Genomic DNA, 14461 nt, shown 5'->3' with positions numbered 1-14461 from the left:
AAGATGAAGTAAGCGCACTCATGACAGCAAGAGTAAGGCGTGCTGCAGCTCTCCCTGTCAGCATGCTAGGGTCAAGCCTTGATTTGATTTGCATAATACAGGTTGTCTTAGAAAGTTTCTCCTACCCACTAGAGACATGGTACACAGCTGCTCTGCCCTATGCTTCCATGCAATGGAGGATGTTGTTGACTGTGTTTGGTAATGCAGAAATAGTAGGGGAACATGGAGACATCTGTGTCTGTTATCACACTTGAAAGCAGCAGTGCTGTTCTTACACCTTAAATGTCGGTAGAAAGTCATAGCCCACCCCCCAGTATCCCATACTCTTGTCAGCTGTAATATTTTCACCTATGTACAAACCATTTCAGATATCGGATGCTATCTTCCTCATTCCCCTCTGAAAACTGGGTTATAGAAAGGCTTAGCAACTCACGGAAGGTGTGCAAAGAGTTAAATCAAGCTCTTTCAATTCTTAGGCAAGTCTGCCAGTAGACAAGCCTTAGCTAATGTGAATAACAATCTGTTCCAAAGTTGATTTTCACTGTCTGATAGATCCAGAGTAAGCAGGAAAGTTGTTCTGATGAACTTCTATTTTGGGTCATTACTGTACTGCCTGTACTAAAGGGAATAAAATGCTTATGTACCAGACTGGGCAGCACCACATCCTAAATAAATGGAAAGCTGATAAAACCCAATGAGGCTATGTGGCCGAAAGCAAACTTAACCAGGAGTTTGTAAGACAGCCTTCTCCTAGAAATAATGGGGACAAACCTAGAGTGGTTAGAATTATTTGGTGTAAAAAATAAGTTCTTATAAAACCCAGCTGAGGTTACAGTAACCTCTGGGAATGTGTGACCTGCTCTTCAGGCTCATTTATTCCTTGTAGCTACTATACACCTTTATGGAAGGGAATGGAAAGTGGGAGGACATTGCTCTGGCTGATTGAGCACCAGCTCCACTATAAACTTGAGTCTTGCCTACTGTCACACATGTGTATTGGCAATTTTGTAAACTTTAAATAAAAATGTGGTAATTGCGGAATGAAAGTTCTTATTGCTTTGGGTGGGAAGAAAGGCAAATTCCTGTCTCCATTATTAGTTTTCCCTAAATTTTTAGTGATCTTTCTCCTGTGCCTTGTTGCAAACTCTTCAGTACAATTCTGTGTCCTGTGTTTGAATGTCAGTGGGGAAGAAAAAGTAGCAACCATCCTCTGCTACCGTTTTCTGGGTGTAACCCTTTATGTCTTGCTGGTTCAAATAGAAAAGCAAGGTGGAAATTTGTGAGGTCCCCACAGGGCTGTAGGTAATTCCGGTGCTAAGTGGCCTCTGGTTCATACTCCTCAGCAGTGAGTTGGTTCAAAAACATCCCCCCAGACCTCTTCTACCCCAAGTCCTCTCTCCATCTCTTCTCTATTCCCTGTAGCTAACACTGGGGCTTGTCCAAACTAGACTCAAACACTCTGTGTGCCTGCCCTGCTGCTTGACATGAACTGAGACATTTTTGGCACAACTTCAGGAGGGACCAATGTTTCCTTCTACCTGTCACGCACCACCTGTGTTACCTGTTTCTGTCACTGAAGGAAAACATTGTATCCATAAACTTGTAGACTCTTAAAGCATAAAACCCTCCAAACAGACACAACTTATTAAAACTTCATCTGTATAGGCAAAAATATCCCTCATGAGATATGTATTAATGCTTTGGATAGTTGGACAGCCCATCAGAACTGTGCAGGTGGGCAAGTTTTGCAGGGTTATTTCAGATAAAGATGAATATAGTTTGCAAAGAAGAGCCTTAATCACTAAGCAAAGAAGTTCACTGAGTCTGGACTGATCTAGAGAACAATTGTGTCTGTATGCTGTGCATCTTAGTGGATGTGGAAAAGGTGAAATGAACTGTGAAATGTTTGCGAAACATGCATAATTTCAGTGGACTGTGGTGGCAGTGCCCTTCTATTGAGTTTGTGTGTTACTTTCCCTGGATTTGTAAAAGGACACCATTGCTGGTCATTGGCCCATATTGACATAATGCAGAAGACCTATCTATAGCAAGGTGTTTACTTTGGATCTGATTTAACACTCATGGCAGTTGATGAAAAATCATCAGGTATTTTACATGGCCTTTATATAAATAGAATAGCCATTATTTTTCTAAGTAAAATGTAGGGCTGCCTAAAGGAGTAAAGACTTTAGAATTATATGAGCATACTTAATATTAGTCTAATAATTTCAAAAAATATGTGACTCAAATTAATTGGAGGTTTCTGCTTCTAACTGTAACATTTCTTATCGTGTAAAGTGTTAAGGCAGCATAACATTTATAAAACAAATATTAAACAAAGGTATTATGAATGGGAAATTCCTAATCTAGCTATGTTGGTACAGTGGAAGTTTCTTAATGCAATATCTGATGAAGGAACAAGGAGAGAATTAATTTACTGTGCACTAATTACTGAGGAGTGTGCACTGTATATACAGTGAAAGGCGCTGAAATGAATACTTGATAAACAATATCTGGCAAATTAAAAATCTGAAATGTTAAATGAAATGCAAATTAAAAATCTGGACCGTTAAATTAATTGAATGCAAAAAAACCCTGACATTAACTATCATCAAGGGTCGAAGTTATATCAGCAAATGCAAAGCTATTCAGAATTAAATCCTGCTTCTCTCTCTGTGATTTACTTGTTGTGAATGGGTGAGTATTAGAGGAGCCCCAAAGATATGGATGAATTTGCATACATGAGGAGCCATCCTTTCTGCCTGCTATGCAAAATACTGTCCTAAGAAATGATGTGGATGGTTTGCACCTAAAAGAAGGTCTGAAATGAATGGTCCCTTGATATGCCACTGAAATGAATAGGTCCTTTAGGTACAGGTGAAATGCAAGACCTGTGTTGTGGTGTCTGTATGAACTGCAGCTAAACCAATGGTGTACAAATTTTAATATAGAAGAGACTTGATTTTTGTCTTCTGCATTATATTTTAAGCCTGATTTTCTCTGTGTGTCTCATCTTTTGGTGGAATGGAAACTGTAAAACACTACATTGTAAGGGTGTAAGATGTTTCTAAGAGGTATTTTACAGAAAGTTAGTTAGGGCTTAATACATACTCAGATATGCATAGTAAATCATGTTTTTCCAAAAAAATATGCCCATTGAGGATCTAATATTAGAAATACATATGTAAACTTCTAATCCAACTGAAGCAAGTGGAAATGTGTTGTAAGGATCATGCTGCTTATTCCAACTTGGTCAGTGAGAGACCGAAAAGATGGGGGGAAATTTAGCATTTATCTCCAAGCTCTGGAACATACCACAAACAGTGTGTTAACGTAGGCTTTTTATTTCACCAGTTTAAATTTTCACTTGCTTTCCTCTATTTTTCATGTTTGTTCATGATTATTTGTGTAGGGTATAATGTCATATAAAACACTGAATGTGAGTATTGTTCCAGATGAAAACTGTTTCTGCATGTCCACCAGGCTGGGAGTAGGAGGAGGGGGAGGTTCGGAGAGGGCCTGGAAACCTTGGAAAAGTTAAAAAGAAAGCTAAACCCTCCCAAACACACATGCATACATGCACACTAGCCCTCATAAAGTGTAAGGGAAACAAAGCCACTCCCAGATTTAAGGATGTGCATAGTCCTGCAAGGGTCAAGGGTAGGGGAAACTGATGATTCAAGCTCTCTTTTGGAGGGGCAAGAGCCAGCCCTAACAGCTCTGAGACAAACTGTTTAGGCCACAATTAGTGTGAGGCTCTTTGCAGGTGCTTACTTGTACCATCTGGTTGCAAAGTAAGATTTGTTATTACTGCTGGGTGTTAGACTTGAGGTGACTTGAGTGTGTATGTGAAGTGGGCAGCACGTGTTCTGCATCTTTATACCAGTTTCTTCAAGTGCTGGGTGTTCTTCCAACTAAAGAGCCTGCTAGTGAGGAGGGGGATTGATTTCACTGTTTGAAGATAATGCTTTCATAATGGTGGTTTTCATTAAATGAGGGCACTTTTCAGAGGGAAAGTGATTGCAGCAAATTCCAGGTTAAACTGATATTAGTATCAGAATTATAGGCAAGTATTGTAATGGCTAAGCATTAAGAATTTGTATTGAGAGAAGATTGATCTGGGAAAGAGTACTGATAGTAAAAAAGCATGATGTATACATTGCCCTTGAAATACAATATCGTGACCCAATTTCAGTGTACTACCATTTAAAGACTGGAAAGAACACAATGCAATTAGCTTAACATTTTAACAGATCTGAACTATAGTCTAGCACTATATTTCTATTAATCTTGGTTTGTTTTAATAGCTCTAGATATACAGTAGTAGTTCTATTGCAATTAAGAATAAAAGTTCTTATGTACTAGTAGCATTTCCCTGGAGGTCTAGTCAGTCTACCACAGTAATGAAGATATAATTATACTAATGTGAATCGCAGCACTGTAACTAGAAGGGATTGGCCTTTTCCCTCCCTGAATTCATTGAAAGATTTTTATCTTTGACAGATGCTGTCAAACTGGGTGGTAGGCTGGAAGGCAGGTTGTTTATTCTGGTAACTGATTTGCTTGGGTAGAAAATGTGGTGGTGTGTTTTATGGTTTTGTTTTTTTTTTTTTTCCTGTTTGTTTGGCTTGTTTTTTGTTTTGTATGTGTGTGTTTTTTTATTATTATTATTTTATATATATATAAAATACACACACACACACACATAAGATAGCTTGAGTGCTGAGGCGATTTGCAAGTCCTGCTTCTCCCATTCTGGGATAACAGCAATTCCTAATGAAGCATGGTCAAGATTGGACTTTCTGCCCTGACTCTGCTGTTCTAAGCCAGATAATAGGAAAATGTGTCTGCAGGTAGCTTGAGATCACCTTTTGGGTTCCAGTGTAGTAACCTCTGCAAAAAGCCTACCTGGCTTCTGCTGTAAATAAGAAAAAAATGGCCTTACAGCTGATTTACTTAGCTGATTTATGCTTTACTTAACTGTGATAGTCCCAGACATCTATTCTTTGCTGTGAGAATAACAGAGCACAGAGTGCTTAAACCATAACCTTTTCTCCTTTGGTAGGCTTCCAGGTTATACTTCCTATCTGTCAGGTGGAGCAAAAGGCTTCTTTGACAGCTTTAGTGCTGCCTGAAAAATATCCATTGACTTAGGTTTTCTTCTGCAGGTTTGTTTCGACTTTGCTGCTACCTGACTACTATAAATGAGCCACAATAGAGGGAGACTCCTGCCTGTTTAATTTTTCCTGGCTATCAAATATGACTTCCCCCACCAAGCTGTCAGCTTCTTAGGAAAAGACTAAATTAAAAAATAATTATCTTAAAGTGAAATAACCAAACCAAATAACCAGAAAATAACTTAGAATACCAAAGATTTTGTAAGGACATGTCAAGCCTACACTCACCTCTGACTTTCTGTGCAATGCAGGTGTCAAAGGAGATGTTTGAGGTAAGCTGTCCGTAACATCTCTACTACGAGAAATTCTCACAAGTCTCACAAGACAGATTTCTCCCCCCATCAATAATGACAGTTAGGTTCAGGACTAAGGCAGGAGTGAAGGAAGGTTGCCATTATATTACTGGGAAAAGTTTGCTACTTTTTTTATTTTCCATTGCTTTTCTTGGGCAAATATTCTGAGGTCAGCTGCTGACTGCCAGAGATGATAAACACAAATGTGCAAAACATCTTTGGTAATGAAAACAGAGCTTAGGAACAAGGCAGAAGCCACTGATTGCCTGGGCCTCTGGGTGACTTGCTGCTGACCCATGGAGACTCCTTGCAAGAGCAGACACAACTGTGGTGGCTGTAGGACCACTTTCTGAACTGTGCATGCTCTTGGGTGAGAGCTTCAGTTTTCAGCGCTGAGAGTCCAGTGCCTTTCCCAATTGCTGAAATTCGCTAAAGAGAAGATACAAAAATAAAATGTCTCAGTTTTATTTTCCATTGAGCTGATGTTTCTTTAGAATTGGCTGTTCCACATACTCCTCACCTTGCTGGCAAAAGCGTCAGTGATCAATGAGGACAAAGTGATTCTGGCTGTCAGCTTGCCACATGCATCCAGAGAAAATGAACACATCAGAAGCTGATTTTGTGCATGGCCTGCTTTTGATTTGTGCATTTTTCTGTCAGACTTGGGCTATGCCCTATTACTTTCTTACAATAACGGGAATGTTTCTTCTACTGGAGATTTCAGTGTGCAGCTGCAATAATCATAGGGGAGCCCCAGGTGGTCTGATTTATGGTATTTAATGTGAACCTCTGACGTTCTGTGGACAGAGATTATATAAGGTATAAAAAAAATTCGCAGAATTGTTTTGACACACTTCAGTTCTCACTTGCAGTGGGCCTCTTTAATTTATCCCCCTGCCCCAAAACAAGTTATTTAAATGCATGTTTGCTAAAGAGCTCCTAAACCATGTTAAAGTTTGTTCTTGAAAAATTGAAAGTTGGAAAATATTCTGATGAATGGCGATGTTGACAAGGGTGAATCATCACTGAGAACACTGTGCTCATCAGGACTGTTTCTCAGCTGATGGGATTTGGCAGAAAGCCATGGAAGTTCATGGCACTTTTCTGTGGATTGATACTGGACAAGGATTGATGTGCTGGGCAGATGTTGACTCAATGAAACTGATGGAGCTCTGTGGATTTGTACTGGCCCAGAGCCTGCAGATTATAAAAGGAAGCCCTGAACTTAAATACTTTAACTGTACAAATACAATTAAATATATATACAATATATTCCCTGTCTATTGTATACAGGGAATATTATTTAAGAAATGCTAGTGTGTTTCTGTGAGGATGTATCAGCAAGTTGGCAAGGAGAAAGAAGCTGCTTTTTTAAGTTTGCTGCCATTATTAAGCTACTGGCTACAGGTTTCATTTCTGTCCTTCTCAAGGACAAGTCAGAGCAAGCTCAGTTAGTGCTACCCCTTCTGCTGGAAATCTGCAGTGGGAGTGGTAGATGAGGTGCACTGGCTGCACCCATCCATGCAACTGCACTGGCACCAGAGGCAGGGAGTGACTGGCTTAGCAAGCTAAAGGGATGTGCCTGGGGCTTTGGCTGAGTCTGTTCAAACAGCAGTTTGTCCAGGCAAGGAGACGGATTTCCACCCCAGGTACAGCCCGTGACTCAGAGTCTGAGCTGGAGCCCTTCTCAGTGTACTTTCAGTGATCAGCGTTGCAAAATACTATGACAGATCCAGATCTCGTCTTTCTTCACTAGTCAGGGGAACTTAGACTCAAGGTTTAAACCTAGATTCCTTTGTAACTAGAAATGATGTAGTTGCACAGTATTACAAGCACAAGATAGTTCTGAAGATGGAATTCATGTCCTGAAGTGTTCAGTGAAACAAAGTGAGGAGACAGTAGCTGAGAAAAGAAGGTACCTGGTGTAAGTTGATGCTTGCTTGATGAGGAAGTGAAAGAATGAAATCAGAGTAAGCTCTGGATGGGTACAATGATTAAACTTGTACTGAATCAACTGTAGGGTTTAGTTTTGTTTACTAACCCTGTCCATTCCTCTGCGACCTACAATGGAAATGTCCTAATATCCTTTTTTTTTTGGGAGAGATGGTGTTTGTTGTTATAGCACTTAGTTTCAGCTAATGACAAGAAGACACAATCTGTAATCTTGTCTATTACCTGTCCTGTATTACACCCTTTCATTGACGACATTAAAGTAGCAGTAAAAAGCATTCCAAGAGACACAGTGGAGCACAGCAGCCCCGACACAGTTTAAGGCTGTGTATTATATTACAAAATGAATCTTTTTTGGGAGGGGGTGGGGCGGGGGAAGAGGGAGATAATTGTGCCAGTTTACAGGAAGGTTGGGCAAAAGGTCAGGGAAAGTGCGTAATTATTATCAGTTCTGCTGAGGCCACACCTGTGTGAAATGTTTAATGCTGACACAAGAATGAACTTGAAGCGTGTTTGGAGCGTACAAGCAGCAAAGATAACTAGAGAAATTCAACTGGAATTTAGGCTGCATCAGAAATAATATAAAAAATCTGCTATAATATAGAGTCCAAAAGCAGCCCACAGAGACCTAAAAGTGTATTCAAAACCACTCTCATCTTACTAAGGACATGGAGCGTATGGACGTTACAGAGCTTGGCACGGAAATAGTCCATCATGAGTAGTCTTGGCAGAAGAGAGCTTGGGTTTAGTTTAAAATGAACATATCCCGTTTGTGTGACAGACTATTACTATGGTGGGACTACTGGACTTGGAACATGTAAGCTGTATGAGTGACTTTAGTTCCTGCACACCTACTCTAACAGGAGGCAGGAACTGTTTTCTGCATTGCTGCAGATCTACTTAGCTTTGCTAGCATCAATGAGTTTGTGACTGTCTATACCAGTTCAGACTTAATGCCAGTTGCAACTTGCTCACCACTGCTGGCTGGAACAGAACCCAAACCTGGCTCCTGTACTTATGTCTTAGCATAATACCCTTCTTCATCTCCTCCTCTGAAAATCTTGCACTATAGATATTGAACCCTAAAGGAGAAGTGACTCTCAGCAGACATAATTTTCTATGAGTAATTCACTTTTAAAGCTTGGATATATTCCATCTTCCTTGTGACTAATGGTACCCGAACAGTACATAATTGTATAATCATTTTCCAATTGCTTAATAACTTATTTTCCTTGTTTGTAAGATGCTGTTTTTCAGCATTTCAGAGAGATGCGGGACCTGTGTGCAGTAATAAGTGACAGACAATTGTTAATTTGTCAGAAACAGCACCATCAAAGAAAACCTCTTTATACTTAGAGCCCTGACATCTGGCCAGATCCTGACATTCTTACTCATCTCAACTCAGTGAAAGGTCTGCTGGCAGGCAGTTAGTCCACAGTTTTACATCATGTTGCCTTTGGTAGCAATGTTTGCTCAGGGAGTTCTGAACCCCACTGCTTCTGCCTGCTCATCAATGCCTAAAAGTCAGCACATCACAACTGCTCAGGGCTGTGCTACAGATGCAGACACTGCAGCCCCACAGATATTTCTGTTGGTGTAGGTGGTGGAAAGGGCAGAAAAGAATAGGTGGGAGCTGAAACCTCTCAAGCTGGCTTTTTTTGTTGTAGGGGGATGAATGTCTTCCTTAGATGTTCAATCTTGGACACTTGTAGCATATAATGTTTCAGGGAGAAAAAGGCAGGCAGAAGAGGAGGAGCAAAGAAGTGAACGTGTGTGTGGAGAAGTGATGAATCTCTGGATTGGTAGAAGAAATAGGAAGGGTGCATAAGGACCAGAAATTTCCCAGGGGCTTTGATCTAGTTGTAGAAAATGCTTTTGAAGTGACAGGCCCAGTGCACAAAAGTAGGCTATGCAGATGTCATAGACATGCTGTTTTACAGAGCTGATATCTATGTGTGACTTCACTGTGTTGTATTCTTAAACAGATGAATAAAGAGTATTCTTTTTTGGGGGAGAATGGATGCCCGAGCCTTAGGGTGCTGATGCTTAGGGGTAGAAAGAGAAGCCTTTGCAGGTAGGCAGTAAACTTCTTTCAAAGAGGCAACAAGCCATCTACACCCAAGATATTTTGCCGGGACCATGAAGTGCCACAACCTACTAGAATAAAAAGAAATGTAAAGCACATCAAGGTCCACATCAAATGGGACTGAAATACAAAGCCCAGTGAATGTCCAGTTCTAGCAGGTTTGTGTTACTCCAGCTAGGACCAAGAAATTAATTTTATACTGTAGTTACAGATATAAATTCCAAAGCCCCTGTTGCATTTGGTGGTCCAGTATCAAATCTTGATTTGGCTTATGTTAACTGATGTTTTACTCTTGGAGAATTTGCTCGGCAGAGTCTCAGCCTAGGTTTCTGGAATATTAATGAAGGGAATTTGCTTTAGAGTTTCTTGAGATCTCTTGAACCTGAAAACATCTCAGAGCTGAGTGATGCTCCTGGGAATTGTTTGAGTAGAGAAGGTTATACATATATCTGAATTAAAAAAAAAATAGAGTTCTTACTCTAAAAGAAATTCCACCAACTTCTTCAGAGCTGCACAAAAAGTATATTTAAGGTAGAAAAATATGTTATAGAGAGTAGGGATTGGAATTTTCAGGGGAGTGAAGTATAGCTTTAATTGAGAAGAATGCTTAAAACTGTATTGCATCTGTCAGGAGTGCCTAGAGGTTGCCTTACCTGATGTAGTTGGTAGTACTGCAAACAAAGTGAGAGGATAACAGGACCATTTAGAAAAATCGGTGTTCAGTCTTGTCTACCAGAATGAGTTGTTCTGTTCTGGCATTTAGACCTGCCTTCAGGGATGCCCGACTTGTTTGCTTCCCATCTTCCAGATGATTTTTCCCCCTCATCTTAAAATATTTTGATCATCTCTTAGGAACTGTCATTCCTTCACGCATGGGAGCTTTTGCAGATTGTTCTACTACAGGCGCATTGCATTGTTTATTTTGTTTCCCCTTGGTATTTTTTTTTTTTTTAAAGGTTTCTTGATTCTGATTTTGCCAAAACATGCTATAGCAGGCTATGTTCTCTTATAACCCATTCCATGTTGAAATGTAAACCCATTGCAACACAGCCTGTCTGGCCTGGCGTATGTTGTCATCACTTTTAAAAAGTTGCCCTGCTTTTCTGTTGGCGTTGAGAATTTTATTAAATAAGAGTATTTATTTTTCCAAATTCCCCATGGGCAAAAGCAGGTAGAAAACAGATACCCATGTCTAATTATAACCTTATATTTCACATTAATCTCTCTTAATTTTCTTTCATTCCACCTCCAGCGTGCATTCTCTCGTTCATAATTGCCACCGGATAATTTGAAGTCGTTTGCTTACTCAGGGCTTTATGCCATACACTCATGGATTGTGGCAGATGAATCCTTCGCAAAAAGTAAAATGAGAAGCTCATTCTTGCTGTATAAGTAGCTCCCTCCCTGTCCCAAAGTTACAGAGCAAATTGTTGCTATTAATTTTTAAATTAGTGTACTTGTTGCTCAGGGAAAAGCTAAGCATTCAGAGGAATTTTGCAATAGACTTAAGAGTGACTTCAGGAGCGATGTTCCTTGCTATGTGTCAGTTGCCAAACTACCTGTTGTGTGGTTACTCCTTGGCTGTTGTGGGAATTTCATTGTTCCCAAGGAACTTAGTTGTTAAGAGAGAAAGGGTTGCTCAGCTAGCACAGTCTTGGTCCATGAGAGATTTTAGAGTTGCAGCACTGTTGACTTGCATATGGATGCTTGATCTTAGTGACAAGTACAAGGATCTTGCTTTTTACAGCCCCAATCAATGTTCTGCACTATTTAAATATTTTCAGGATTTGGGTCTCATTTGCTGTATTTGGGAATATTGCTGCCTCTTGATCATAGAGGAAAAAAAATAGTCTTCCTAAACCAGAAATCTTAGCACCATTCAGAGTGAAGGGGGGGTGTGTGTGTGAGGGGGGTGTGGGGCGGGGAGGGGGGAACGGGATGGATCCAAACCCAAATGCAACTCTTTTAAAGCTCCCTGATATTGTAAATATACTGCAACTTCTATCACATGAATATATGGCTTGATCATGGTAAGACTATTAGTGGCAGTTATCTTAAAAGGAGATATAATTTCTTTTTTAGCTGTCCTATTTCCAGCTCTTATTTTGAAGCTCTGTCTCTGTACAGAGTTAAGTCACAGAAATCCTTTAGTTCATTAGATATGGACAAACAAAAGGGGAAATACACTTTCAGCTTTTAAACTAACCATGTCTTGAGAAAGGCCTGCCCCAGTTTCCAAACAGACTGAAGTCCTTGTGTAGTTTTCTTTACTTTGGTTTTCTTTGGCCCCACAGCCCACTGAGTTGGGCAGAGAATTGCTCTTATTGCCAAAGAAATGTGTTTAAACAAAAACAAGTCCTAACAAGGCCTCTTGTGCCTTACCTTCTCTCTTGCAGTTCGGGCCCCAGTGGCTAAACCTCAGTTTCCCTTTCTTGCGTTAGGGAACAGCATGCACAGGCTTTTACTTAAGAACGTAAGCCCCAGTTACGAAACATGACCCAATCTCATTTTGGTTTCAGTGAGAATTAAGACCCTTACTACCACAGAAGCAGTGGTCCTGCACAGCACCATAGTCTGACTTGGATGTTGTATCATGTATTTTCTGCGAGGCAGATGTCATCACAGACGGACACACACAGATCTCTTACTTTGTATTCTCTTCTTTTGGTCAAGAAGTATGCAAAACCGTGGTCTTCTATGCTGGTTAATGTTTTCTGCTATTCACACTTCTTTCAATCTATTTTATGCAGTGCTATATTTTTGGTCAAAGTCTTTCATACTCCAAGGAATTTATCTTATAAAACAGCTACTTAGTTGCAACTTCAGTGTTAAGAATTTACAGTGTGATGGAGCTGGGAAGGGAGTGGGTGAAAATCAAACATTATCAAGCCAAAGCACATGACACTTCTTGTGTATCTTATTCTGCAATTCTTTGAAGTTTAATCTTTTCAAAAGAAAAGCCTTTCAGCTACTCTGTGGCAACAACTCAGGCTTGTAACTTTTGACTGCACTGTGCTCCTAGTTCATAAACCGATCTCATCCTTTTCTGATAATGTCCTGGATTCAGCAGTAGCAGTCATTTTTCTCCTTCTTGGTAGCTGGTGCAGTGCTGTGTTTTGACTTCCCGCCTGGGAACAGTGCTGGTGATACCGATATTTTCGGTTGTTGCTAAGTGATGTTTACCCTGACCAAGGACTTTGTGAGGCTCATGCTCTGCCAGGGAGGAGGGGAAGCTGTGAGGAAGCAGAGACAGGATGCCTGACCCAGGCTAGCCAAAGAGGTATACCAAAGAGGTATACGTCGGACTTCCTGAACCCAGTACAGACAGTTAATACTAAAGCAATTTTTAATTGGATCTCCTACTGCCACTGCATCAGCTGTCTTGGAACAGTTTGCTACCTTGGTTTTCCACACTATTCTCTCTATACTTTTTCAAAATGCTGCTAAAAATTCTGACCTCCTCTGGGGCTCTACAAGCAAAGGAGCTATCAACCGGTTTCCTTTCACAGGTGGATTTGGTTGCACATCCTCTTTGTAGAGCTGTAGTGGACTACAGAAGAGACAGGCTAACTGAATGCTGGGCCCTGTGCACTGAGATCAGGATATCAGCTTAGCAGTGTCATAAGCCTTTGAAGCCACCCTTCACCTTATGCTTCAGCTGCATTAAGGTGCAGCCCAGATCAGGGGACAGTGCAGTTCACGCCTACCCTGAGTGAAGCTTGACATGGCCTTGTGCTTCTGCTGTCCATCTAGTGCTCTGCAGAGCCACAACCCCATTGCATCATCACTGTTTTTTGCAGTTGTGTGAACTGTGCACATCCACCACCCAGCATACACAGATGGTCTTGTAGCTACGATGTGGGCTATAAAAGGAATAACTCTTCCTGCATCCTTTTTTGTTTCATGTAAGAAAGAAGCATTCACAGTCTGGCTCTCAAGGCTCCTGTTTATCTGAAAAGGACTATCTTGATTACTGGGTTAAAAGTGAAAATATTTTTATACTGTGATAAGATTATTTTTTTTCTTTGTGTCTAAATGTCAGCTGGTAAACATAGTGAGTATAACTCATACATGTCAATGGCATAATTATTTCCATGGAAACTGACATACTTTTAAAGGAAAATAATAAAAAAACTCAACAGAGGACATATGATAACATGAAAACGGCCATAGCAGGTTAGAGCAAAGGTCTATCAAGATATGTGTTCTGTATCTAACAGTGGTCAATGGAAGGTGCTTGGGAAGGTGCATCAGAACAATTCAAGCATATGGCAATGCTGCTCCAGAAATTCTTTCAGCTCTAGCAGTTTTGGACTCAAAGATTTCCTGAGCCAAAGGTGGTAGCCTTACAAGCAACATCATTTTTTTTTTTATTTTATTTTTTATTGCTGCTGTGAAGAGCCTTGTACAGCACAATGACATGTCTTTGCAATCAAGTTTTTGCAACAGTATAATTCAGCGGAGAACACACAGGCAATTTGACCGTCGTTAGTTGTTAATTCAATCATTTCTCAAGCAAAAGGCCTGCTAGTTTTGCTTCCTTAAATGTTTCAAGATTAGCTGTCTGGAATTCATTACGGAGATGCTTTAGGGAAAGAACTGGGGTCACAGGGTTTTGCTCAGAATGACAGTTGGAAGAGCACAATCCTCTGTATATTATTACACTCCTTTATCCTAAGAGCTAATAATTTTTTTTTTTTTTTTTTTTTACTATCACATATCTAGCACAACCTTGTTCACTTCTCCTGCTCTTTGCCCCTGCCCCTGTCCGTCTCTATCAGGACCCTCATTTTAAGACAGGTGGTTAAAACAATGTGTTTCTTGTCTGGGTTTTGGTTGGTTGGTTGGTTTTGTTTGTTTCTTTTTTTTTTTTTTTTAAGGAGGACTGCACACCTTCATGTAAGTTTGAAGACAGACTTTTAAAAAGTGTGTTTTCCAGTTGTGCAAGTGTGTAA

Source organism: Pezoporus flaviventris, unplaced genomic scaffold (assembly GCF_033815535.1).
Source record: "Pezoporus flaviventris isolate CSIRO_AGI_PZ_B2104156 unplaced genomic scaffold, CSIRO_AGI_Pfla_v1 ptg000013l, whole genome shotgun sequence".
Classification (NCBI taxonomy): domain Eukaryota; kingdom Metazoa; phylum Chordata; class Aves; order Psittaciformes; family Psittacidae; genus Pezoporus; species Pezoporus flaviventris.
This window is presented reverse-complemented; position numbering follows the sequence as displayed.